Source organism: Petaurus breviceps, unplaced genomic scaffold, assembly GCF_028583685.1.
Source record: "Petaurus breviceps papuanus isolate PSGF00001 unplaced genomic scaffold, PetGlider_PUasm1.0 178, whole genome shotgun sequence".
Taxonomy (NCBI): domain Eukaryota; kingdom Metazoa; phylum Chordata; class Mammalia; order Diprotodontia; family Petauridae; genus Petaurus; species Petaurus breviceps.
The window spans coordinates 10,498,499-10,514,374 of record NW_027185777.1 but is presented as its reverse complement, the minus strand read 5'-3'; positions in this window follow the sequence as shown (position 1 = coordinate 10,514,374).

Sequence of the window (15,876 nt, the reverse complement as noted above, 5' to 3'; positions counted from 1 at the left end):
ATGAGATGGGGAAGGAAATGGTTAATCATTCTAGTATCTCTGCCAAGAAAATCCCCAAAAGGGGTCGTGAAGAGTTGGACATGACTGAAAACAACTAAAACAACAATAATCTAAGAATTGAAGTAATCAACAGACTTCACTTAGGAAACAGAATGGGCTGCACTTAGGACACAGAATGGGCTGCTTCTTGAAGGTAGTCATCTTCTTCTCATCAGAAGTCTTCAAGCAGAGGCTGGGGAAAGCACTTGTTAGTGATGAGTGAGAGGGGATTCTTAATCCAGTAACAGTTGGGCTATACAGCCCCTACAGTCTCTTCTATTCCATCTATTTTTGTGGTTTTGTGAACACATGAAAAAAAAATTAACTACACCATCTAATTCACTCATTTGGGTCATCCTGAAAATCAATGTAAGTATGGACAATAAATGAAACATTCCATTTCATGACAGTCTGTTATGTCTTTGTGCTTAAAATGAAATATGTTCTTTTTGCTAAGTTCTTTAGGCAATAGCTTGAGATACTGAATTACCTTATAAAGAAAATTTATGAAGTTCATCCCTTTATATGGAGATTTTCAAGAAGTCAAGTAATGACCTTTTTAGGAAGAAATGCAAACCCTGAAGAAAGGAGAAAAAAAATAGATGTCCTCAAGGTTTCTTTAAAGCATACAAATTTATATCAATTTTCCCTTGTTTCCTTTCATATAAGACAAAGTCAGACTAGATGACTCCTTAAGTTCCTTCTACCTCTTAAATTCTCTATGTTAATGAGCATAGGGTCATTAGATCTTTAAATCTTTGACCCATATGGTACCTAGTAGTATGCCAAGAAGGGAGGCGATATCAGCTTTATATTTTAATGTATTTGCTTGCCCTGTCTATTCCTTCCCTAAGAGCAGCTTTCAAGACCTATCTTCTAGCTGAATACTTACTTCATGCTACCTTTAGATTAGATCATAAATTAAATCTAGATAAAATGGATTTAAATAAGTAACTTAGTGCTCAGAATTTTAACAAGCAACAATGAAAAAAATACAAATAATCTAGAAAGAGCCAGAGTAAGCCAACAGATTAAGAGAGGCAATGTAATAGAAAGGAAATCATGCTAAATTTGGAGTCAATGGACCCAAGTTTGAATCTTGCCTCTGTTACTTACATACTGTGTGATATGGCTTCAATTTCTCCATTATAAAATGAGGAAATTAAATTAGATGACCTCTTTCAGCTCTAATTCTATGAGCCTAAGAAATAACTCTCCAGTATACTGTGATTCCCATCTTTCTTATACTGCTATAAATCACCCAACACAACTCTGAAAATATTTCTTTCAATGTTCTGAAAATGAACATGATGCTTGGGGAAGATGAGAGCCAGGCAGGGTTCTGAATGTTTGATGGAATAATGAATTCCACAACCTTCCTTTTCAAAGTACGCCCTTTTGCACTATCAGTATACCAAGGGCAAATACAGCAATGTTCCTAGTAGCAGGAGGTAGTTTGCCAAATTCTAAAAAAGAAGGCCTAGGAGCTTTCTACTCTTGGTGGTTTTGATACAGGAATTGTTTTGTACCAGCACCACATAGGATAAATACAATCAGAAGATTATTATAAAACCACATTCCCATTTTTCCTCCCAGGCATGCATGCTGAGAAATGCAAAACCAATCTGGTCACAGTTATGCATTCAATCTTTTATGGGACAGAAGCTCCATTTTTTTCACATTAAAATGCCCTGGAAACAGAGTACAATGGAAGCTGGACCTTTCCTATGGGACTGCTAAAGCAGCATTACCGGAATGATCATCTGAATTGTACCCATTACATTTTTACTACTGAATCAATCAGTCTGTTTGAAGTTAATGAATGGAGATGTCAGGTGCTTTTCCCCTCTAAGTAGAAAGGAATTTCTATTTAAATAATGGAAATAGATCTGATACCATTCAAAGCGAAAACATCCTAATGAAAGCTGTCAAGTAGTGTATTTTGTTTAAGACAACCAGAGTACAAAACAGTGTGAAGTGCTTATCTATATCAAAAAGTGATAATGTTGCTGGCATGGAGCTAATCCAATGATACCATGTGTCTGGTGATCTCTCCTGAAGTCAATGATGATATTTTCTATTCCATTCAAGTCAATAAGCATTTATCAAGCATCTATGTACTAGGCAAAGAAGATACAAAGACAAAAATGAAATTCCCCCCAACCCCTTCGCTCAAGGAGCTTACATTCTACTAAGAATCCTGATGTATATCCTTTTTCTATTAGGAGGAAAAAACAACAATGAATATCTGCTTCTAAATGGTGCTGAGAAGTATTTGAGTTTGGATTCAAAGTATAAAAAATAATACTACTGGTTTCATTCTGCCATCCTTTCACTGGCCCCATCCATCTTCTGTGACATTTTAGACCTGTCAGCATCATGTTAGTATTCAGTGCCTTGTGATTTACCAGAGGGCACCAGTCTTCCTTATCCTTAAATTGTACCAATAATGTTTATGTAACTAGGGTTGCATCCCATGTAGTGACTGCTAAATTACCCTGGCCACTTCCTCTGAGCATAAGTTCATCCCTGAAGGCTTTGTTGCTTTGGGATAGTACAGGAAACCCTGAGTAGTCCCTTGGTCCCAATCAAATGAATTGAGAGAAAGAGGGGAGTCTATATCAAAGCTGCTTCGGGATAGATTTGGCCACTAAGGGAGAGTGACCTACTCAGTGGACCTTTAAAAAGGAGGAACTCTATTCTACTTCTATCTGCTTTTATATTCTAGGTAGCACTATAAAATTCTAGGTTGTCCTATGAGGAGTGAGGAAGGGTAATGGGCTCATCTGAGAAGTATGGTGACTGCTCCCATGTTGCAGTAAGAGCAGAGGCTTAATTAGGCAATCTTAAGTCTGAGCTTCTGGCTGCCTCTTCCTCTTTGTTTTTCTCTGGCCTCCAGCCCCATCCCCTCATTTTGACAATGAAGTCCTTGAGGCCTAAAAGGGCTAAGTGAGTTATGCCAAGATCAAATAATTAAGTGTTAAGGCCAGGATTTGAGGCCAAGTCCAGCTTCCTGAGCCAGAGCTCATTCCATGGTACAATGAAATATTCCCCCCGTACTCTGAGTGGACCCTCCAAGTCACAGGTAAATATTAGGAGCTATGGAATAACAGAATCTCAGATTGTAAGAGAACTTGGAGGCTTAGTCCAACCAAAAGCAATAAAAATCCCCACAGACGATGTATCTGTTCATCTTGTATTTCTATAGCCATGTACAAGAGTAGCACAGAATAGAAAGACATGAATGTGGTGAGAGTATCATTGGAGGAAGTACCCATAGATTGGTAATGTTGGTTATCCTTTGTTCTCAGAGAGAACCACGACATCAGAAAGGTGATGTCACAACTTTCATGTGAACTGAATTTAAGTGAGGGAGGGCTGTGCAAAGTCACCAGCCTCACTTTCTCCCCCAGAGCCAACTGGTACCAGTGGCAAAATACAGATCAGGATGACTGGAGATGGTGCCAAAGGCAGTGAGAGACCTTGGCCTTTTTAAACTAAAGTCTTTCCCGGGTCTCTACACGGATACTATAGATTCAGTAAGTATGAAAGTATCCACAGTGCCTTTCATATGATAGGTACTTAACAAGTGCTTATTAAAATCATCTACAAGATCCCAAAACATTAACCCAAATCACAGACCTCTCAAGTCCAGATACTTCCAGATACCAGTTCTTGAATTATTTCTAGCTTCCTATACTAGGAAGTAGATTTCAGAGAAAGCTTCCGAATTTCTCTGTTCTCTTCTACTTCCAAAGATGATGCTTCTGCCATCCTTTAACAAAATCAGAAACTTGAAGAAAAATAATTGCTATTGGATTAAGTATATTAAGCCCAAATTAAATAATCTAATAACCTAGGTGAGTCAATTCAATTTAACATTATCGTAGTAAGTGCCTAGTGTTTGGTCAATGACTGTTTCAGGACATAAGAATTGCCAAACTGGTCATGTTGACCATCTCTGGATAAAGCACAAAGTGGTATTTGCTGGGAGCTATAAGTGTTGACCTTGCAAAAATTAAACCTCAAAAAGTGTGTGATATGTCCTGAAAATTTCATTTATGTCCCTTAATTATAAATCTTGGATCTATCATCCTGAGTATATAAAAACACTTCTTAAAGGTATTTCCATTTTCTACTTGTGATACCTTTTGAGAAAGCAAATTCTAAACTTAATTGCATGCTTTTTAAAGATGGTAGTGCCTTTTATTTGTCCAAAATTTCCTTCTTTTAGGTTTCACATGGGACAAATGCAAAATGGGCCAAAGTCAGGATTATCTAGAAGCACCTTCCATTTCTTTCCCTTTCATTTATTGTTAAAATTCTGTTTAAAGCTTAGATTGCTTTATGTTCAAACTCCATTTATGTGAAACCAGAAAAAATGGACATTCAATATTTGCCTCTACGTGAGGAAATATATAAGGTGAACACAGATGCCATTAGAAAGGATATAGTCTTATTCTAGCTGTCTAGCCTTCTGTTTGTGTATTCTGATGCTGATGCCTATGGCTTTTTAAAGTACAATCAACTAGAAGAAAAAATTCCAGATTTCTCAGGATTGTCAGCCTCCTCATACCTAAGGCTAAAATTGAGTTTTTGCCACATTGTACTTGGACACAGGCAATCAAACTTTGCTTACAATGTATGGAAGTTGGAAGCTTACTTTCTGAAAAGATTCTGCTATTTCTTCAAATGTCACTTCACAATAATAAGCCACAAATCAAAGTAAAAGGTAGAATGAACAAATATTAACTGCACAGTGGATTTTGGAACTTAAATGTACTAATATTCCACTTCCTCAAGAGGCTGAGGGTAACCTGTCTGCCTACACTTACTTTCTAGCAACATGCACAGTTCCTTGTACTTTCAATACTCAAATACTTAAGGGAAACTGTGAGCTTATCAATGTGACTATTTCTCCAAAATGCATATAAAAACCCATTCCAGCCTGCCCATCCTATGCATCTTTCATGCATGTCTTCCCCAGAGATAGAGGGAGAATGACCTAATGCTCCTAGCATCTCATAGTCACTTAATAAATAATAGGAAAAGATGCTTGATTTAGAGCCAGAAACTTCAGAGGCCATCTAATACAATTCTCACATTTTATAAATTAGGAACTGAGGCCCAAAAGGGTTAAGGAACTTACCCAGAGTCACTCGGATAGTAAGAAAAACCCAGGATCCAGATTCTCTATCTGCAAATCCATTATACTTTCTACTCCACCTTTGCCTTTTTTCAATTTTTATTTGTTGAGTTGAATTGGACTCATCAGGGGAACATAGTTATCAGGGCATTTAATTGTGGCCTAATATTCATTTTAATCCAAATATAGATATTTTCCATCTCTAGGTAGTGATCAAATTCTTTATATGAAAAAAGAGAAAGCAGGATGTCAAATTATATTGAACAAGTAACGAGTATTCTTGAATCCCTATGACCAAAAGTTTTCTTAAAAAAAAAAACCTTTCTAAAGGATAATGTCAGAATAGTTACAGTGACCACAAGTTCTGTGGCCTATTTAATAATTCAAGGAAAATCCAGAATGGACACCACTCTATTCAAATTTCTTTCAGTACCCTTCATGGTTTCATTGTACTGTCTTTCAACTACCTCTTCCCCTTTCTCATGACACATGTCTAATGTCATTTCCCTTATCACTTAGTAAAACCCAATTGCTATCACATAGAATATCAAAGTTCACCTTTATTTTCCTTTACCTTCATTCCCACAGTATGAAGCTTGGGCACATAAACAGAATCATTACCTTTATCTACAGAAAAGATCACAGTGGAGGTAAAGGTTAAAAGAAACTAGTACAATGAAGAAGCAACATAGCCAGGAGCTTTCATTTTGAAAATATCAAGTCCCTCTGTAGCTGTTAGGAAGTCACACTTGACCAGCTACAAACTTGGTCTTTTAGCTTTTTACTGTTGATTTCTTATGGAAGAATATTTGTCCTCTCCTGTTTTATTACTAAGAACACAATAGCAATAATTACTAGAATGGAATTGTGTGTGTGTTTTTATTAATCAAGTAGCAAAGATAGTCAGATAACACCCAAATACAAAGACACAGTGGTACTTTTATCATCTTTTAGCTCTATCTAATAACTTCCCCCAAACTGAGTCCCACCGGACAAATATCTTCTCAAATCTTAAAATACTACTTAAATGTTAGCTATTATTTTTAACATCACCATCCTCATCATTATTACAATTGAGGTCATCTGACTTGGATGGCATCAGACATATCTTTAGCTATAATATAAAAGACACTGATGAATTCCATCATTCCCAAGGAAGGAAATTCTACAAATTCCTTTAACACCCTGGCCTAATCTATAGTGTATCTCACACATATAAACAGATTCATGTGAACTCCACGAAGGTGGTCAGACACATCCCCACATCACTAGACCACTAGACAGAGCTTTCTGTGGGTCAGGTCAAGATTGTTCCACCCTATCCCCAGTCTAGAAAGGTACAAAAGGCTTTAATTAGCACAATAGGGCACCAAAGGGATGTCCCAGGTCCCAAGAGGAGTGTTTCTCTTTCAAATACTTCCACTATGACTTGTTCCACACTTTTAACAGTTAGCAGAAATAAAAACCAAATTATGACCAGTGTGTATATAGCAGTTCTTTAGTCATATTGAGGGCTACTAAGTCAACCCTGAGTCTTCTCTTTTCTCAGTTGTAAGATAAACTCTTTTATCATTTGTCTATCTTACCTTTCACTGTCAATATCTTTCCTAAGGGTCTTCTTCATGACCTCTAAATATATCCCAAGTGAATCATATAAATATGATCATACATGAAGTGCTGTTATGAATTTTACTGAGTAAGAATCTAGCCATGTATTAACACTGGACAAAATACAGAAATACAAAGAATAAAGTCATAATAATGCTCTTTCCTTCATCATGCTATCAATTGGTATACATGCTCCTACCTACTGCAAAAGAGAAAATGAATAGAAAAAGCTACATCAAGTAAAAACAAGTAGATGTCACATTGTGGAAAGGTTAAAATGAGAAACAAAGCAGAAAACCCAGAACATACAGTTAGGAATCAACATTATCCTCAGGTTTGCTTCTGAGAAGTAGTCTATCCATTTTTAAGCCATGAGACTTTAATATGCCCCTTCCTGTCACTCAGTGAATCATAAACCTTGGCCATGGCCATGTTGGCTGACACTGGCTGCATCCATAAAATAAAATCTTACAAGGAAAATATCTAAATTCAGGACAGTAAAGGGAGGGAGGGAAAGATGTCAAATAAGACATGATTAAAATACTGAGAGGACTAAAGTGCAAGTCCTGTAGTTTGTCTTCAAGCAAGAGGAAACTTAAGCAATTATGACCTTGCCTGAATCCAACATAGAGATATTCTGCACGCCATGGCCATTCATATATGCCACAATGGAAACTGACAAACCAAACACACTTGGACAAGGAGGCAGATATGGGTTCTTCCACATACATGTAGGAGCACACACCTTGTATGTATGCTGTCTTTTGTAAACAAAGACCACTGACATCATCAATAGTATTGGTGCCTGCTTTATATTGTTTACTTTTCAGAAGAGGCAACTGATATGTGCTGACTTAAATGTTCCCATGGTTTAACTATTCTCTGGTGTATATCTTTACAGATGACTGAGAGACAGTGTGAAATAGGGGTGGTAGGGAAAAAACTGGAAATGGAGTCAAGAAAATTTGGGCTCCAATCCTACTTTGGACCCTTACTTGCTATTTGTGTGTCTTTGGGCAGCTCACTCAACTTTTCAAGTAGGGCAATTGGGGTTAAGTGACTTGCCCAAGGTCACACTACTAAGTGTCTGAAGCCAAATTTGAATTCAGGTCCTCCTGACTCCAGGGCGGGTACTCTATTTACTGAGCCACCTATCCACCCTTTACTCAACTTTTCTGAATCTCAGATCTTTTGTGTGTAAAATGGAACAATAATACATCTATAAACAAAAACTCAAAGGGCAGCGTGGGAAGAGAGATAGCCTTAGAATCAAAAAGACCTGGATTCAAGACCTGCAAGTCCTGCGTACTGTCTGTGGCCCTACATGCAAGCCATTTAATCTCTCAGGGCCCCAGTGCAATGATAGTCTATCTAAGTCTATAAATTAAAGATGAGCTGCTTATCTGCAACTAATGGACAGTTTCCACACTGGGAACTCTCTACAAGGATGAAATCACAATTTTGGACCCTTTCCCTCCAAAAAGAAAAATATCTATTATAGGATTTTAAAATTAAATCAGATAATGCATGTAAAATACTAGGTGAATGTCAGTCATGTTTTTGTGTCATTGTTTAGCAAAAGATGGCACAATGGAACATAGCATAGCCAACTGGACTAGATAGAATCTTAAGTAAATGGACTTTAAAATCATTAACAAGATGGTCTAACTAACTAGTTTGTTTATAAGTATAATAATACATCATTAAAAAGATTTGGGGGGTCAGAAGAGGACATTCATATTTATATCACATAAAGTCACTAAAAATTTTGTCAAGAATATTTCCTTTCCAATTGCATGGAAAGGAAATATTGCATGAAGCACTAAATTATAATGCCCCAAACCCCTTCTATAGAACTAAATTTCAAAAGAATTAAATGGGTCTAAAAACTATTTAATCAGGAGGTAAACAGCAAGTCCTAACCTAAAGAGTGCTTTTATGGCAAAACAAAACTAAGTAAAATATGAATGAATATGCTTTAAATTGGAAAATCATTCACTGTGTAATAGAAGCACCAAATGGTTTTGTAGATAGAAAGTAAATGAGCCAGAAATGAGAAAGTGATGCACTAGGGAAGTTATTCTTCATGTGATACATTTCTGGAGTTGGATATGATCTGAACTGACCACCTCTCTGATTCCACTCGAGGTGGAAAGACTAGCAAAAGGAAGAGCAAAATCCTGGAATTGAAGATTAATACAACTCTGCTAACAAATGGGGAAAATTGCCTAAATTACTTGGGTAAGAACAAAAGGATACATACTAATGGAACCAAATGACTATCATAAATACTGTTTCTACACAGGCAAATGGAAGTGAAGATTAAGGCAAGTTGTCCAGATAATTCAGGCAAAACACTTCTGAGAATAGTAAGAAAAGGGAGTTTGGGGAGAAAGGAGAAGATGGTCTATGTGGAAAGAATTCACAAATAATCATATACCCTTCTGCTTCCCTTTGCCTAGAAGAAATAGTTTCAAAATTAGCTAGCTTAATAAATTACTTTTATTTGTAAAGCTTCAAAAGATGCTTTAATGTCTTAACACCTAAAATTCTCAATGGAAATATTCAGATTGAGCCAATAACAAAGGCCCATTTGGATCATGTGACCAACTTCAATGACATACTTTAATATATTAAACAGTTGGGTATTCTCAGTCTGATAATCTAGGAACAAATGATAAAAATATGAAATTAAAAATGAACTTTACCTCTCTTAAAGGCACAACATCCCCAGGAATAAATTATTGTTAGAATATGTGGTAAAGTGAAAAGGGTATTGGATTGAGAGGCAGAAGATTTAGTTTCAAGTTTTGATTCTGGTAATTGCTATCAACTTGATTTTGAGATAGTTGCTTCCTTCTTCTGGGTCTTGGTTTCCTGGATTGTAAAATGAGAGGGTCAGATTAAATTTCTAATGTCATACCCACTGTGAACTCCCTGAAGGATGAGGTATCTCATATACTTCCCACACTAGCCAACACATAGTAAGTATTCCAATATTTTTTAAAATAAAACCAATAGTTACATAGGGTATTAAAATAGAATGCAGAGTATAGTGGAGGAAAATTTGGCTTCATTTCCTCAATTAAGAAAGCTCATTAATTCAGATACTTCTAGATGGGAATGGGCTACAGAGTCCTGCATAATGGTTCACTTTAATCAATAAACATGAGTTACGGGTCTAATATGGTGTTAAGCACTGTGCTAAGCACTAGAGATACAAAAATAGGTAAAAAAAAAAAAAACAGTCCCTACCACCAAGGAGCTTACATTCTAATGAGAAAACAATGTGCAAACAAATATATTCAAAGCTAAATATATACAAGATAAATAGGAAATAATTAAAAGAACTGAAATTAAGAGGGGTTGGGGAATAGTACAAGATAATACCCTGAAGGTGGTAGTAAGACATATACATGGAAGAAATCCTTTGGGTTCAAGTTTCACCCCAACAACGTGGAAGGCAGTTTTCCTCAGGGAAGTTGCATTATATTAATTTGAGATACTTAAAGGGAAAGAAGGTCGAAGAGGAACAGAAACTAGTACTTGTTCCCTTCTCAGACTGTCTTATGTGTACTGTTCTACATATACACATTCTAATCCTTGTCTCAGTAGAATGTAAGTTCCTTGAAGTCAGGGATGGGGTTCCAATTTTGGTAGGTTTTTTTAACCTATCCCTTACATGTATCATGATGTTTAATAAATGTTTGTTAGAATAGAATCCACAAGAAAATTTCAGCATCCATCCATAAATAAAAAAAAATCAACCTCCTCCCATGGGCTTGCCCACAATTGGTAACCCTTGCGTTAGGCCATAACCAGGAGTAAACAGTGCAATGAATCTTAGAGGCCAGTGGCCAAGGGAATTAAGCCCTGATTCAGATTTCTTCCTGATTCTTTCTCACCTGGCTGCTAGGCTTCTACAGTAACTTCTACAGTAACTACAGTAAATTCTACAGTAATTTTATCCTCACAACAACCCTGGGAAGTGGGTACTATTATTATCCCTACTTTATAGATGAGGGAACTGAGACAGAGGCTAAATCATTTGCCCTTGGTCACACAACTAGTGTCTGCAGGTGGTTTTAAATTCAAGTCTTTTGACTGTCCATCCTGGCTCTGGAGAAAGGTTAAGAAAATGCACTGCCCTGCCTTCACTGCAGAGGTCAGGAATGAAAGATATGGAATGTTATATAAACTGCTGGAGATATATATATATATATAGTGAGCTATTTGGTTTTGGTGAACCAATTTGCTTTTATTTTTCTGTTTTAGTCTTTGTTAAATGGTTCAATGGTAGGAGGAAAGATAATACATCAGAAAATTAACATGATACAAAATTAAAATTCATCAACTAAAAATGTAACCAAGATTTTGTTAAGATAGAAAACAGCAATTTTAACTGGCTTATTTTTTCAGACATTAAGTGTACATGTATAATGGATGTTTTTATATTTGTTACTACTTTAGCTTTACAGAATATAAAACTAAGAGTGTTGGCCTGAGGTCAAACAAAATATTACGTTAAGACAATAATTCTGGTTCTCATCAATATTTTCTCTGGTTTTCCTCCTTAAAACTTAGGCCAATTCAAACTTAATTTTCAGATTGTACATTTTTACTACATCTCAGATAGAAGTATTCAAGAGAACAACTGCAGAAGTTATTTGGTCACTGAAAACATTGTCAAATATTTTCAGTATGGCAAAAATTTTATTCCTAAATTCAAACCTATGCATTTGATGCAAAGAGATTTTTAGGTAAGAATTAATAGATACACACATTTTACTTTTTCCCTATTTTAGATTTGAAAATCTAGGTTTAAGTTTGTGTTAGCATTTCATTTTTATCACATTTCTCATTAGAATCAAAATGAAATAATCTGTAACAGATTTCTTTTCAGTTTCCATTATGTATAGCCAAAAGCATAAATTTATTTTGCTTTATATGTCCAGACATATTATTTTATCAGCATAATAAACATGGGAAATCCCTACACTGATAGACAACTTTCTTGTAACTTGTCTTAGAAAATTCCTTGGCATGTAGAAAACTGAAGTGACTTATCTATGACCACACAAGTACTTTAGAAGAAAGGCAAGATACAAACCCAGTTCTTTCTGAATCCAAGGCTGACTTTTTATCCACTATAGCACATTGCCTCTCAAATTTCAGGAATTCTAGAAGATCTATGGATCATCTAAATAACATTTTCAAAGGGACAAAAATTATTCTTAGTTTAGTACTGTAATACAGTACTAAAGCAGCAATTAGTTCATGTTAAACCTATCTCTGCAGGTAGGTACTATGGTGGATAGTTGTTGACCCTAGAGTCAGGAGGATCTGAATTAAAATCCAGTTTCAGACATGTACTAGCTGTGCAACTGGGCAAGTCACTTAACCCTCTTTGCCTAAGTTTCCTCATCTGTAAAATAAACTGGAGAAGGAAATGGCAAACCATTCCAGTATCTTTGTCAAGAAAACCTCAAATGGAGAGTCAGAAATGACTGGAAAATGACTAAACAACAATACCTAGGAGCAAGATAATCATCTATTTTGTTTCCTCCCCTGAGGCTTTAGGGAGTTTATTTCAGAAGAAAAAAAAAGTTATGAGTTCAATCAAAATTTCTCTGAGCCCCCAGTTAGGAAAATTCCTAACATTTAGGCATGGTTTTGGATCTCTGCCTTAAGTTAAATGCATATGTCTCTAGTAAAATTCTGGCCTCCTGGTGGTCAGTAATAACAACAACAATATTTTTGTGGTATTTTAAGACTTGCAAAGTCCCTACATATGTTATCTCATTTTATTTGACTCACAAGATTCAGGTAGTCAGAAACATTCGTCTAGTGAGGAAACGGATTTATGTCGATATTGAAGCAACAGATAATAAGTAGATAGTCACCGGGAGGGGAAGTTGGGAAACAAGAAGACCTTTGTTCAAGAACTTCCTTGAATGAATATATATGTTCATATATTCATATGCTCTGAGACCTCCATAGGGTTAATCATTGTTTTCAATATCCTTACTCTGCCAAATCTCAGTTCTGCCTTCTTTCTCTTTTCGCTGGCTATTCAGTGGGTTGCAGGTTCTTTCTGGCTCAGCTCTCTATGACCCAGTTCCTTCCTCTCCCTACTCCTGGGAGGTGAAGACAAGATGACAGAGTAAAGGCAGTGGCTCACCCGAGCTCCCCACAAAACTCTCCAAATACCTTTACAATGTCTCTAAACAAATTCTAGAGCAGCAGAACCCAGAAAAATATGGAGTAAAACAAATTTCCAGCCCAAGACAACTTGGAAGATCAGAAGGAAAGTTATGTTGCACCAGGGGGAGAGAAGACCACAGTCCAGCACAGGCCATGCCAGCATAGCCACTACCCCCAGCAAACCAGGAGCATGCCTTGTGAGTGACTGAATCAGCAGTGGCAAGGGGCAGCACCAGCTGCTGCTTCCAGTGCTCCCATCCCATAGACAGTAAGGTGTGGAATGAGTGGTCAGAAGGAGATTACAGGGGTCTTTTTACTAGCACTAAGGTGGAATTCTGTTGCTCTTCCCATACTTAGGTCCAGGTCACAGTCCTAGATGACAGTCCCAGGGCAAGGAAGTACACTAATATACAAAACTTACAGACATAATGGAGGTGGGACCCTCCTCACCTTTCCAGGGCAGTAAAAAGTACTTGTGGTTGCTCACAGATCAGAGCACAGGCCAGGAGAGTAGTAAGCACTGCTCCTTAGATCATACCACCTTGGAAGAACTAAAATCTTTCAAGCCCTAGAAGTATTTCTGAAAACAGCTGCACAAAACCCTTGAAGGTTGAGACAGTGTGCCCTCCACCCTGGAAGCAGAGCCCTACTTTAACAAAGAGTTAAAAATCAAGTAACAGGCTGGGGAAATGACCAGACAGCAGGGGGAAAAAATCACTGTAGAAAGCTATTATGGTGACAAAGATGATCAAAATACACACTCCAAAGACAACAAAGTCAAAGCTCCTACAACAAAAGCCTCAAAAAATTATGAGTTGTTCTCAATCCATAGAAAAGTTCAAAAAGGATTTTGAAAATCAAGAAAGGTAGAAGGAAAACTGGGAAGAGAATTTAGAGTGATGGAAAAAAAATCATGAAAAACAATTCAACAGCTTAGTAAAGGAGACACACAAAAAATACTGAAGAAAATAACACATTAAAAAACAGACTAGGCCAAATGGTAAAAGAGGTCCAAAAAGTCAAGGAGGAAGAGAATGCCTTAAAAAAAAAAATTGGCCAAATGGAAAAGGAAGTCCAAAGATTCACTGAAGAAAAATAATTCTTTGAAAATCAGAATGGAGCAGATGGAAGCTAATGACTTTTTGAGAAATCAAGAAATTATAAAATAAAACAAAGAATGAAAAAATAGAAGGCAGTGTAAAATTAGAAAAACAACTGACCTTGAAAACAGAGAACTTTAAAATTATTGGACTACCTGAAAGCCATAATCAAAAAAAGAGCCTACACATCAACTTCAAGAAATTACCAAGGAAAACTGCCCTGATATTCTAGAAGCAGAGGGTAAAATAGAAATTGAAAGAATCCACCAATCACCTCCTGAGACACCAAAATGAAAAATTCCAGGAATATTATAGCCAAATTCCAGAATTCCCAGGTCAAGGAGAAAATATCACAAGCAGCCAGAAAGAAACAAATCAAGTATGGTAGAGCCATAGTCAGGATAACACAAGATTTAGCAACTTCTATATTAAAGCATCAGAGGATTTGGAGTATGATATTCTGTAGGGTAAAGGAGCTAGAATTACAACCAAGAATCAATTACCCAGCAAAAATGTAAATAGTTGATGGTGTAGTGAGTAGAGCACTGGCCCTGGAGTCAGGAGGACTTGAGTTCGAAACTGGCCTCAGATATTTAACACTTACTAGCTATGTGACCTTGGACAAGTCACTTTACCTTAATTGCCCTGCCTTCCCTCCTCCAAAAAAAATTGAGTATAATCCTTCAGAAGGGGGGAGGGAGGGAGATGGGCATTCAATAAGATAGAGAACTTTGAAGCATTATTGACAAAAAGACCAGAGCCAAATATAAAATTTGACTTTCAAATACAAGACTCAAGAGAAGCATAAAAAACTAAACAGGAAAAGGAAACCATAAGATACTTAATAAGTTTAACTGTTTACATTCCTGCATAGGAATATGATACTGTAACTCATAAAACCTTTCTCATTCTTGTGGTAATTAGGAGTATATATAGATAAAGGGCAGAGATGTGAGTTGAATATGGAGGAATAATATCTAAAAAATAATAATTAAGGGCTGAAAGAGAAATGTACTGGGGAAAAAAGAAAGGGAGAGGTAGAATGGGGTAAATTATTTCATAAAGGAAGCAAGAAAACTTTTTACACTGGAGGGGAAGAGGGAGAGGTGAGGGGGAGTGAGTGAACATTATTCTCATCAAAACTGGCTCAATGAGGGAATAACATAGACTCAGTTGGCTATAGAAATCTATCTTGCCTACAGGAAAGTAGGGGGGAAAGGGATGAGAGAAGGGGTGTGATAGGATAGTCAGAAGCAAAACATTTTGAGGAGAGACAGGGTGAAAGGTGAAAGATAGTAGAATGAATAGGGGAGGATAAAAGGAGGGAAATACAGTCAGCAATAGTAACTGCAAAAAAAAACTGAAGGAAGTTTCTCTGATAAAAAACCTCATTTCTCAAACATAGAGAACTGAGTCAAATTTATAAAAATAAGAGCCATTCCCCAACTGATAAATGATCAAAAAATATGATCAGTTTTCAGGTGATATATCTATAACCACATAAAAAAATACTCTAACTCACTATTGATTGAAGCAATGCAAATTACAATAATGCTAAGGTACTACCTCATACCTACTAGACACAAAAAGTAAATGACAGATGTTGGAGGGAATGTGTGGAAAAATGAGACATTAATACACTGCTGGTGGAGTTGTGAACTGATTTAACCATTCTGTAGAACAATTTGGAACCATGCCCATAGGACTATAAAACCATGAATACCCTTTGACTACTCCAATGCCATTACTAGGTCTGTACTCTAAAAGAGATTTTTAAAA